This window comes from Glycine max, chromosome 1 (genome assembly GCF_000004515.6).
Source record: "Glycine max cultivar Williams 82 chromosome 1, Glycine_max_v4.0, whole genome shotgun sequence".
NCBI classification, from domain to species: domain Eukaryota; kingdom Viridiplantae; phylum Streptophyta; class Magnoliopsida; order Fabales; family Fabaceae; genus Glycine; species Glycine max.
Window position 1 is genome coordinate 23,766,065 of NC_016088.4, and position 12,829 is coordinate 23,778,893.

The window sequence follows — 12,829 nt, forward strand, 5'->3', positions numbered from 1 at the left end:
AAGAGGCAAGTTGCTTAGTCTCTCAAACCATTGTCTTTTTGTTTGTTTAAGTCCATAAAGAGCTTTCTTAAGCATGTATACATAATTTGGATTTTTATGATCCTCAAAACTAGGAGGTTGGGAAACATAAATTTTCTCTTCAATGTATGCATTTAGGAAAACACTTTTGATATTCGTTTGATATAATTTGAAATCCATAACACAAGCATATGTTGGATCAAGTGGCCTCAGAATAATTAAGAAGGGGGGTTGAATTAATTATTAATGTGTCTTGACTAATTAAAATTTATCCTTCTTAATATTACTAGATTCAATTAGGCTTTACTACTAAGTTATGAAAGTAAAGAACAGAAACAATAACTTAGACAAACGTAAAGTGGAAATAAAAAGTGCACAGTGAAAAAGTAAAGAGTGTAGGGAAGAAGAAAGCAAATACAAGATTTATACTGGTTCGGCCACAACCCGTGCCTACGTCCAGTCCCCAAGCAACCCACGGTTCTTGAGATTTCCAATAATCTTGTAAAATCCTTTACAAGCAAAGATCCACAAGGGATGTACCCTCCCCTATTCTCTTTGAACAACCAAGTAGATGTACCCTCTACTTGAAGCGAACCACAAAGGATGTACCCTCCTTGTGTTCACTATAACAACCAATAAGCTACCCGCTTCTTACACAGAATTCTTAGACGGTTAGTTTTTTGAATTCAATGTTTGGGCAAAGAATTCTCAGATGGTTAGTTCTTTGAATTCTTTGTTTGGGGAATCAAAAGAATTCTTAGACGGTTAGTTCTTTGAATTCTTTTGGCAACAGGGAGAAGGAAAGAATCAAAAGAATTCTCAGACGGTTAGTTCTTTTAATTCTTTTGGCAAAAGGGAGAAGGCATGAAGAAGAAGAATAGCACAAGTTTTTGGCCAACGAACTTTTCTTGAATAAAGAAAGTATTGAACAAAAAACTCTTAGATGAATGCTTTGAATGAATGAAAGAAATCTCTCTTTGAAATTCGTGTCATGGTCACATATTTATAGTCATTTGATGACTCAAGTTAAAGTTTGTGACTCTTGGCAATTTCTTTAAAACTAGTCACTTTAAAAGTTGTGACTCTTTAAAAAATCTTCAGAAACTAGTCACTTTAAGAATTGTGACTTTTGGTAATTTAATTTTCAAAATAAGTCACTGGTAATCGATTACCATTGTAGTGTAATCGATTACACATCAACAGATGTGACTCTTCATGTTTAAATTTGAAAATCAACGTTTAGAAACACTGGTAATCGATTACATATATTGTGTAATTGATTACACAAGTTTGAAAATGTTTTTATCACAAGTTGTGACTCTTGAAATTTGAAATCCAACGTTTAAAAACATTGGTAATCGATTACATGTCCATGGTAATCGATTACTACTTTGTAAAACAGTTATAAAACTGTTTGGGCTTCTGGTAATCGATTACTGCCTTCTGGTAATCGATTACCAGAGAGTAAAAATTATGATAAAAGATTTTTCTTGGACAAATTGTGCTATTGAATCTTTTCTTTTGAAAAAATATTTTTATACTTATCTTGATGCTTTTCTTGATGTTCTTGCATATCTTGAGTCTTCTCTTGAATCTTCACTTGAATCTTGATTCTTGATTGAACGATTCTTTGATTCTTGAAACTTGCTTGACTCTTGATTCTTGACTTGAGTCTTTGGCATCATCAAAATAAACTTGGAAAGCATTGCTTCCACAACATAAGCAAGTAGCAATCTTACGATCTCTAGTCTAGCTACCGGTGCATAGGTTTCACCAAAGTCTATATGTACCCTCATGTTAGTTATAGCCCTTGGCCACTAGCCTTGTCCTATTCCCAGTGATCAAACCATGTTCATCCAATTTATTTTTAAACATCCATTTAGTGCCAATGATATTCATGTTTTTAGAATAAGGTACCAATTGCCATACATCGTTTCTTTTAATTTGGTTCACCTCCTCATGCATGAACATTATCCAAAACTTATCTTTGAGTGCCTTCTATATAGACAAGGGTTCTACTTGTGACACAAATGCAATATGCTCACAAAATAAGTTCAAAGAGTGTCTAGTAGTTACTCCTTTTTATATGTCTCCAATGATGTTTCCTACAAAGAAATCCCTTGGTGCTCTCCATTTCTTGGGAAGATAATTGTGTTGTGATGAGGGTCATTCTTGAGGTTTATTGCTCACCACCTCTTCACTCCTTAGATAAGCTTCTCTTGGACTCCCTACATCATCATAAAAAATAGACACCTTTCCCTCCTTTTGGGGATTAGACTCATCAAACACAACATGGAAAAATTCTTCAATCTTTAATGAGTTCTTACTGAAAACTCTATATGCCTTGCTAGTAGATGAGTATCCTAGAAATAAATCTTCATCGGCTTTTGCATCAAACTTGCCAAGTGATTCTTTACCATTGTTTAACACAAAGCTCTTACAACCACTAACCTTGAGATGTGATATATTTGGCTTTCTACCTTTGTAGATCTCATATGGTGTCAATTTCAAAAGTGGTCTTATAATCACTCTATTGAGAACATAGCAAGTTGTACTTACCGCATCTGTCCAAAAATATTTAGGTAGATGGTTTTCATTTAGCATTGTTCTTGCTAATTCCTCAAGAGATCTATTTTTTCTCTCCACAACTTCATTCTGTTAAGGGGTTATTGGAGCTGAAAAATTATGTTTAATACCATTTCTTTACAAAAAGTTTCAAATTTCTCATTTTGAAATTTGCCCCCATGATCACTTCTCAAAGCTTTGATTTTCAAATCTTTTTCATTTTGAATCAATTTGGCTAGTTTACAAAAAGCTTTGAAAGCATTGTTTTTCAAGGATAAAAACAAGGTCCATGTAAATCTAGAATAGTTATTCACAATCACTAAGGTATAATAGTTCTCTCCGATGCTCATAGTTCTAGAAGTACCAAACAAGTCTAAATGCAAGAGTTCAAGCAGTGTAAAGGTTGAAATCATATTTTTAGCTTTAAAAGAAACTCTAGATTGCTTTCCCTTTTTACATGAATCACACAACCCATCCTTCATAAACTTGAGTTTAGGAAGTCCTTCAAATGACTCTTTAAGGATAAGTTTGTTTAAATGATTCATATGAATGTGAGCTACCCTTATATGTCATAGTCAAGAAATATCATTCTCTTTCCATGCTATTTAAGCCTTCTTCTTCTAATTATAACATTTTTCCTTCTTTTCTCCTTCTTGTTGTTTCTTTAGAAAGATTGAGCTTTCAGATTTTATGCGGCTCGATTTGCCATACTCGAAACAAGTAAAATTATAGGAGGTTGAGTCATTCTTCTTAAAGTTCTTCTTCTGTTTAAACTTTCTAACAATTAATGTTGGATTCTCACTCTCAGTACCTTCTGCATTTTCTTTATCACTCTCATCATTAGATATGGTTTAGAGGATTTTAGTACTAAGCCTCTACTCTTCTTCTCCTTAGCCTCCTCTCCAGCCATCCTAGTCATGTCCATTTCATATTCTCTTAATTTTCCGAATGGCTCAGCATGTGTGATGGAGGTAAGATCTTTGGACTCGGAGATTATCAGGACCTTTGGTTGCCATGTTCTTGTTGGACAAGTGGCCTTAATAACTTAAGAGGGGGGGGGGGGGGGAGGGTGAATTAAGTTCTAAAAATTTCTAACTAACAAGTTTTAATCCCCTCTTTAAATGATATATGGTAGATTTATAATGCAGAAGATGAAGAAGCAATCAATTTAATCGATGTTCTTTAAACGTGCAAGATGTTTTTAACAAGTTTTAACCTCCTTTTACTCGATTTATACTGGTTCGGCCACTTCCCCTGCCTACGTCTAGTCCTCAAGCAACCCACTTGAGATATTTACTATCTTTGTAAAACTCTTTTACAACTTCAGAACCACCTAGGGATTCCCCTCCCTTGTGTTCAAGATTCTCACAATTCAAGAGACAAACAATCCCTTGATCACAATAAATATTTTTAGAATGTACAAATGTTTTTCTCTCTTTTAGAGATGATAATACAAGTTGAAGATTTTAGAAGAATACTCAAATGATTTACAAGTGTTTGGCCAATGATTTGTTTATGAGAGAATAAGACAATAAGGTTCTGAAAAACTTTGAAGATTTTTGTAGACAAGTCACATATTTATAGGCCCTTGATGGATTTTCAAAAACTTTTGAAGAGATGTGACTTTTCAGAATATATTTCAAAAATTATCTTACTGGTAATCGATTACAGCCTCTTGGTAATCAATTACACAATTACAAATTGAAGGGTCATGACTTTTCAATTTGAACTTCTGAAGTTTCATTACTAGTAATCAATTACAAGCAAGTGGTAATCGATTATAGTATTTAAATTTCAAATTTCAAACTTCTTTTTGAAAAGTTTCTATAGTAATCTGTCTCTGGCAATCAATTACAATGCCTAGTAATCGATTACCAGTGGAAAAACCCTTATTTTAGCAATGATAAAATATTTTAAAAAAAATTTGTAATCATTTTGAAAATCATGTTTTGAGGCCAAACCTTTTCAACCAATAAGAGATTCTTTTAACAATAATAAACTAAGTCTTATCTTATTTTCTTGATCTTGAATTTTGACTTGAAGTACTCTTGTGTTGCTTACATCTTGGCATTATCAAAACCTTCATACACATACATTCACATTCTCCCCCTTTTTGATGATGACAACCATCTGAAAGAATGTACAGAAAACATTTTTCGTGATACGATCACTCCCCCTTAAAGTTGCAATCATTGCTTAGTAGAATAAATATTTTTAGAAAATATGCCCTGTAACTTACATAGTTCTCTCCCCCTTTTGGCAACATCAAAAATAAGGAAGCACCATAAAATAAACAATCATCCACATTGTCTAGAAAGATCCATACAAGTCTAGAATTGACTAATCATTCACATAACAATCAACCAAGTGCTAAACTTATCAAGTCCAAAACAGAGTTATAAAGGACCAAAGCATTCACATAATAAGCAACCAAGTGCTAAATATAGCAAGTCCAAAATAGAATTAGAAATGACCAAGTTATAAACAAAATGCAAAAAGTTTGAAATAACAAAAAATTTAAAGATAGATAATGCTAGAGAAAATAGTACGGAAAAAGCTCTAAGGATCTACCGGAGGATCAAAGCATTGATGAATGAAGCTCAAGTCATCCTCAAGACGCGTTATACATGAATCCATAACATCAAAATGATCACCTACAAAGGCCCGAAGATCCTGAAGTTTTGTGAGAACATCATGCAGCAATGAAGACGAGGAATCCCTTTGTGGTGGTGGTGAGGGTGTACTTTCATCAGGAACAGTAGGTGAAAGGTCTTGTTTCCATACCCACTGACCATCCATATCTTTCCGATACCCAAAGGATGCAACAGCCGCAGCTCCAATGGCAAAAGAACATTTAACCTTAACAAAGGGTTCCTCATCTAAAGGGACATTAAAATGTTGGAGAAAAAGAGTGACAAGTTGGGGGTATGAAAGAGGTGCATTTGCCCGTAATGCCTTATGCACACGGTACCGGACAAGATGGGCCTAGTCAATTTGACAACCAGTTTGAAGGGCCCACAACAGAATCAAATCCTCCTTAGAAGCCTGAGCAAGATTTGTTGAACGGGGAAGCAAGATACGACACAAAATATAGTGCATGATACGACATTCAAAAGTGAATAAACTAGCAAGCAATCGACCAGTCATATCAGAATATTCAGTGCAAACCATTTTGCGGGCATCATGATTTGAATAAATATGCTTCCAGTCATCAACCAAAGTGTCCTCAAAAGGTACACCTTGACTACTTAATTTTGTTAATGAATAAAATAAAGATTGATCAACCACAATGGGAATTTTATGCACCTCAGAAAAGATAACACCATTTTGAATTTTCAGATTATTATAAAAGACACGGAGTAACTCAAGATAGTATGGCAGTTAAAGAGTCATAAAATCGATTAATTCAAAATTTTGAAAGACTTGATAACAATCGAAAGTCTCTCCTTCAAAGAATTCTAAGTCTAAATATTTGGGATCAAGAATGACTCGACTAGAAAATGAGGAATAGTACCTTTGACATTGATCGTTGAAGGAAAATAGAGTTAAGGAGCATGGGGAAGAAATGGTGGGATTTGGTGGTGCGGTAGAGTCACCGGAAGTGCCGTGGCAACGTTGGCTTGTAGCGGTAGTAGTTGAAGTTGAACCTTTGCGCTTCTTAGATGATTCTACCATTTGGTGCATTTTCTGCAGATTTTGATCGGTGGGGTTTGTAGAAAATTGAAAATGATGAAGTTTTCACTTTGTTTGAAAGGATTTGGTTAAGAAACGAGAAAGTTATGAGGATTTGAATATTTTGGAATGGAGGGCGCCGTCAAGGAGAGAGGGAGGAAGAGGGTTCCGCGTAAGGAGAGAGAAAAAGCTATATTTATAGACAGGGATGAGCTGTAATCGATTACAACTCATGGTAATCGATTACAGGCTTAACCTATAACTGCCCATAGCCTCTGGTAATCAATTACAGCCTATTGTAATCGATTACAGGGATTGGTAATTGATTACCAGACCCTAAAATATAAGTTTTAAGTCTAATAATCATGACAAACATGTTATTATAAGTAAGCAATATACACAATTATTATAAACAATCAAAATGAACAATCAAGCATGATAAACAATTATTACAAGCATGATAAACATCCATAAAAAACAATTATTATAAACAATCAAAGTGAACAATCATAATAAACAAGCATGATAAGCAACCATAAAAAACAATTATTATAAACAATCAAAGTAAACAATCATCATAAACAAGCATGATAAACAACCATAAAAAATAATTATTATAAACAATCAAAGTGGCCTAGGAATCTAAGTTATTTAGGTCTATGAGTCCTAATTCTCTTCTAATGGCAAATAAATTTTCTTTGGGGAGAGGTTTTGTAAAGATATCAACTAACTGATTCTTTGTGTCAACAAATTCTAATATGCAATCCCCTTTTTGAACATGGTCTCGAAGGAAGTGATGCCTTATTTCAATATGCTTTGTTCTAGAGTGCAAAATAGGATTTTTGGACAGATTGATTGCACTTGTATTGGCACAACGGATAGATATATGATCTAGTTTTAGGCCATAATCAAAAAGTTGTTGTCTCATCCAAAGGATTTGTGCACAACAACTTCCAGCAGAAATATATTTCGCTTCTGCAGTTGATAAGGCAACATTATTTTACTTTTTACTATGCCATGATACTAGAGTAGAACCAATAAAATGAAAAGTTCCACTGGTACTTTTTCTATTAGTTTTGCATCCAACAAAATCAGAATCAGAGTATCCTACTAAGTTATAAGAGGAACTCTTAGGATGCCATAACCCTAGATTTATAGTGCCTAATAAGTATCTCATTATTCTTTTAACGACACTAAGGTGAGATTCTTTGGGATTTGATTGATATCTTGCACACATACAAACAATAAACATTATATCAGGTCTACATGCTGATAAATAAAGAAGAGATCCGATCATACCTCTATATTTTTTATGTCTATTGATTGACCGGTTTCATCTTTATCCAGATAGCAAGCAGTGATCAAAGGAGTGGCCATTTGCTTAACATTTTTCATCTCAAACCTGTTAAGTAGTTCCTTGCAATATTTTGACTGACTAATAAATATTCCATTCTTTGTTTGTTTTATTTGTAGTCCAAGGAAGAAATTCAACTCTCCCATCATGGACATTCAAACTCACTTTGCATATCTTGAGAAAATTCTTTGCACAGAGAATCATTAGTAGACCCAAAGATTATATCATCAACAGAAATTTGTACTTAAAGAATATCATTCATTTTTCTTTTGATAAAAAGTGTGGTATCAACCTTTCCTCTAGTGAAGCCTTTTTCTAATAGAAATTTGCTCAAATGTTCATACCAAGTCCTAGGGGCTTATTTTAAACCATATAGAGCCTTTTTCAATTTAAAGACATGATTGGGCATATCTGAATTTTCAAAACCAGGAGGTTGATTAACACACACTTCTTCTTGAATAAAACCATTTAAAAAAACACTTTTAACATCCATTTGATAAAATTCAAAATCCATTATGGATGCAAAGGCTAATAACATTCTAATGGCTTCTAATATGGCTACTGGAGCATATGTTTCTTCATAACCTATTCCTTCTTCTTGATTATACCCTTTAGCCACTAATCTGGCCTTGTTTCTAATAACTATTCCATGTTCATCCAATTTGTTTCTACATACCCATTTAGTTCATATAACTGGATGATTATTATATTTATCAACTAATTCCTAGACTTGATTTCTTTCAAATTGATTCAACTCTTCTTGCATAGCAATGATCTAATGTTCATCAATTATGACATCATTTAAGTTTTTAGGTTCAATTAAAGAAACAAAAGCCGTATTATTGCATGCATCTTTGAGAGATTGTCGAGTTGTTACCCCTTTTGATATGTCACCGATGATATTGTCAAGAGGATGATATCTTGAAGTTCTCCACTCTCTTGGAAGATCTGTACTTGTTTTAGTTTCATCAATTTGAGAGTCTTCATCATTTCCATTTCCTTTGCCTTCGTGCCCTTCCTCATGAATGTGCATATTTTCTAAAGAATTTGTAATATCATCAAGTGTTTCCTTTCTTGACCTTATAGGGTTAGTGATGCAATCCTACCCCGCAAGGGCATTGGATAGAAGACTCCAAGTAGATTGGGCCAAAGATGCAAGAGAAGGCCCTAAGGTTCTCATGAGCCTTAGGGCAGATTTTGGGCCCATGGGCTAAGTATGAGCCCACTTATCTTAGTACATATTAGATTAAGGTTTCATTATTTTTGGGCCTTGTATTTAGGGCTCCATAACGTAGGTAAGGTACCCTAGAAATGTAAGATTTTTCAGCCCTTGTATTTTAGGGCACCTAGACTAGTTTTTGTATTAGGGGTAGTTTTGTAATTTCACATGCATTAAGTGAATATTTGATGTGTGTGTTGGAAAATAAATTTAATTGAATTGGGAGAAGCCCAATCCAATTAAAGTTTTGAGGGGGAGGTGAGCATTTGCTTGCTACACCCCATTGCCACATCATATAGTCACACTTTGTGCATGTGCTTCATGCTTTACATGCCACCTAAGCATACTTAGTGGAGAATCTTGGACTTGATCTTGAATTAGTGGGCTGAACCATAGCTAAAATTCACTAATCATAATTAGTGAAATTTTGGCTCCACAAATTCAATTTCAAATTCAAGTGAAATTTGAATAGAAATTCAAATTTCCCTCCAATTTTGTGTGACACTTAGACTATAAATAGAGGCTTTGTGTGTGCATTTTTTTCAACTTTGATCATTTGAATATTAAACTTCAGATTTCAGAGCTCTTTTAGAGCACAAAATTTCGTGCTCTTCTCTTCCTCTCCCTTCATTCATCTCCTCCTTCCTCCAAGCTCTTATCCATGGCCTCCTATGGTGGTGAGCTTCTTCTAGACTCATCTTCTCCTTGAAGTGGCGTCTCCTCTCTCTTTTCCTTCTCCATTCCGCTGCCATTCATCTTCCAAGAAGCAAAGGAATCCATTGATGAAGAAGATACTAGACCTACAAGCTCCAATGGAGCTTACATCATGCATGAACACCTGTAAAAAGAACAAAAACATATATATTAGTGATGTTTGGTATGTTGAAGTAAGGTAAGGTTTGCAAACCCATTTCCTGGGCATCTTCCCATGAAGGAACATGGTACCTCACCAACTCAATGAGTGGTGCTACAAGTATAGAAAAATATGGGACAAACCTTTTGTAAAAGTTTGTTAAGTTATGGAAGTCCCAAAATTTTCTTATACTTGGTGGAGTGGGCCATTCAGGAATGACCTTTATTCTCTTAGGGTTCATGGGAACCCCTTGATCACTATTTAAAAAATTAAGAAAAGTAATGCAATAAAACATACCTTTTTCTGTATTTTCATGTTGATTTTTCCTACCAAAAAGTATGACAAACCTAAGGTGTCCCATATGAGTACCTAAGTTTGTATTAAAAATAAAAACAAACCTACCTAATGAGTCCTTACGTACACAAATCATGAAGATGGTGGTGCATGAGTGATTTTATAAACGAGGGTTGCACCACTCAAAACATTCATCAGACCACCTATTTTAGGAATTTGGTGCCTAATAATACCTATTTTGGGCACCAACAAAGTACAAGGATTTAAGCTCTTGCAAATCAAATCCTCATCCAACAACTCCTTTACTTGAGGAATAAACTTAAGCCCAAGAGGTGTGGCAATGCTAACAAGTGTCTTTTTACAAATGAGAAAATGTGCAGGTTGTCTAAGAGGGGAAGTTTCTTTAATGTTTGTCTTTATTGTAAAATGACTTTCCTTCTTAGCTAACCTCTTGGAGGAGACAATTACCTCCTTACACTCCTCCTTAACCATTAATGGTTGTCCTTCTTCTTGGGGGTAGATTTTTTCACTAGATTCTTCCCCTTTTGCTTCTTCACATTCACTAGAGGAAGGAGAAGTAGTAGCCTCATCTTGGCTACTATAAATGTCTTGGCCCCTCAAAATCATGGTTTTCTTGGTGGGGCATTGAGAAGTAATGTGTTCTCTTTCAAGACATTTAAAGCACTTCATAGAGCTAGTCTTCTCTTGCATACTAGCCTTAAGGGGTTACTTTTCTATTGTCTTCCCCTTATCATCTTCGGGCTTAGAAGGTGCAGCCCCTAAGATGCCTAGACCTTGGTCTTTCTTTGGATAAGAGTGAGAGCCATAAGATTTTAAAGTAGATTTTCTTTTAAGTTTTGCTCTACCCTTATTTCCCAATCTAAGTTAGCCTCTACGTTGTCCTTCCCATGGAAGTATGAGAGGTTAATGTTAGCCTCTTGAGGCTTTCTTTCCTTTTCTCTCATATGGGAGCGAGGTCTAAGATGTGACCTATGCCTTCCTTCATAATAGTCACAAAGTTCTTCACTTAGGCTCTTGCAAGAGTTATGACTACTATAGGAGGCATGTTTTTCTTTTCTTAATTCTTTTAGTATTTTCCTTCTTTCTTCTTCCCTTATTTGTTCCCTCTTGTTGCAACCTACCCTTTCGCGGGTGAGCGAGGCGAGGCTCACGGGTGCGTCTTCCAAAGGAGGAAAATGCACGGAGTCGCCACCAACGTTTATTTGTGGAAAACGTCGGAAAAACCAAAGAAAACTGGTCATGAAGAATATTCCAGATTCGAGAGTTGTATTTACGTTTGAGGAAGGTATTAGCACCTTTCACGTTTGTCCCAAAGGACAACAACCTTAATTTTAGAATTGTGTGAAATTGTGTACCTTAAATTTTATTTCTTTTTTATTTTTGAGGTCGACAAAAGCGGGGCTCTTGCTCCTACGTACCCTCCATCGAAGAGGAAATCAGACCTACATAGTTCTTTCTAAAGGGCGAATCAAGCGATTCTTTTTACTTGGAATGCAATCTTTTTAAGGCGATGGACCTTAAAAATGATCCATTTTTACTTGGTAAGAAAAATTGAGATATTGAACCTTAAAATCCTTTTTAGTGATTTTTTGCGGACGAGCTTGACTTTGCGAGTTGATTTTAGTCTTAGTTTCACTTTAGTTATTAGTCAATTCAATTAAGAAAGAGAAATCCCAAAGAGAAACATCCGATTGCTTTTTTGCTTTATTTTACTAAAAGATATTTTTTTTGATTATTATATTATTATTTTATCTCTTTTTGGTTTCCAACGTGGTTACGGTATGACTGAACGGTCAGATTTCATTTTAACAAAAATTAACGGATATTACAAATCAAATGATCAGTGGAAATTTATTTTATTTTTTGATTAGGCGAGAAAATGACTTAAGTAAATGACTGAAGCACGCCAAAAGGGGGTATGGAAAGTAAATGAAACAAGAATAAAAGTACACGAAACAAATGGGGACCACCACGGGTACATAGAATGAATTGAAAAGTTCGATTTCGGGAACTTATCGGTTGAAGACCGAAGAGCGACGAAGAACGAATGACGAATGACGAAGAACGGTTGAAAATCTTCGCGAAATCACCCACGAAAACGTTACGGAAGCGCCTCGGCTTGAATTTTCTTCACGGAAACAATTTTCCTCACTAATTTTAAGTGATTACGAAATGCCAAGAGGGCTGAACCTCTTTCTTCTTCACTCCTCCCCCTATTTATAGGAAAATAGGGGAGGAGCTTGCCACCCAGCTCGCCCAGGCGAGCCAGGTTGCTTCCTCCAGAAGCAACCGCCTTCTGGAGGAATATTCTGGAAGGCCCAAGTGGGCCTGGTTGCTATCTGCACTCCCATTTTTACTAAGTACACCCCCTTTGCTTGTTTTGGTGATTCTCCGTAACGTTACGAAACTTTACGAATTTTGTAACGATACTTGTTTTCTTTCCGTAAGGTTACGGAACCTTATGGGTCATGTAATTACTCTTTTTTTAGCTTTCGGAATGTTACGGAAACTCACGGATTGCGTAACAATACTTCCTTTTGATTTCCGGCATGTTACGGAATTTCATGGATTGCGTAACTATGCTTCCTTTTGATTTCCGGCATGTCTTAGAACTTCATGTATTGTGCAACAAAGGGTGCCAAGTACCTCAAAGCGGTCAAACAAAGGTTGCATGCCATCAAACAATGGTCCCCGAAATAAATTAGGGTATGACAGTTGCCCCTCTTTACTTACCTTTTATCGGAGATAAGAGGAAAGCAAAGATAAAACACTGATTTCGTCCGCCTTCGCCCTTTCTGTGATTAGTCTATGACGACTTCCGTCTTTCCTTCTT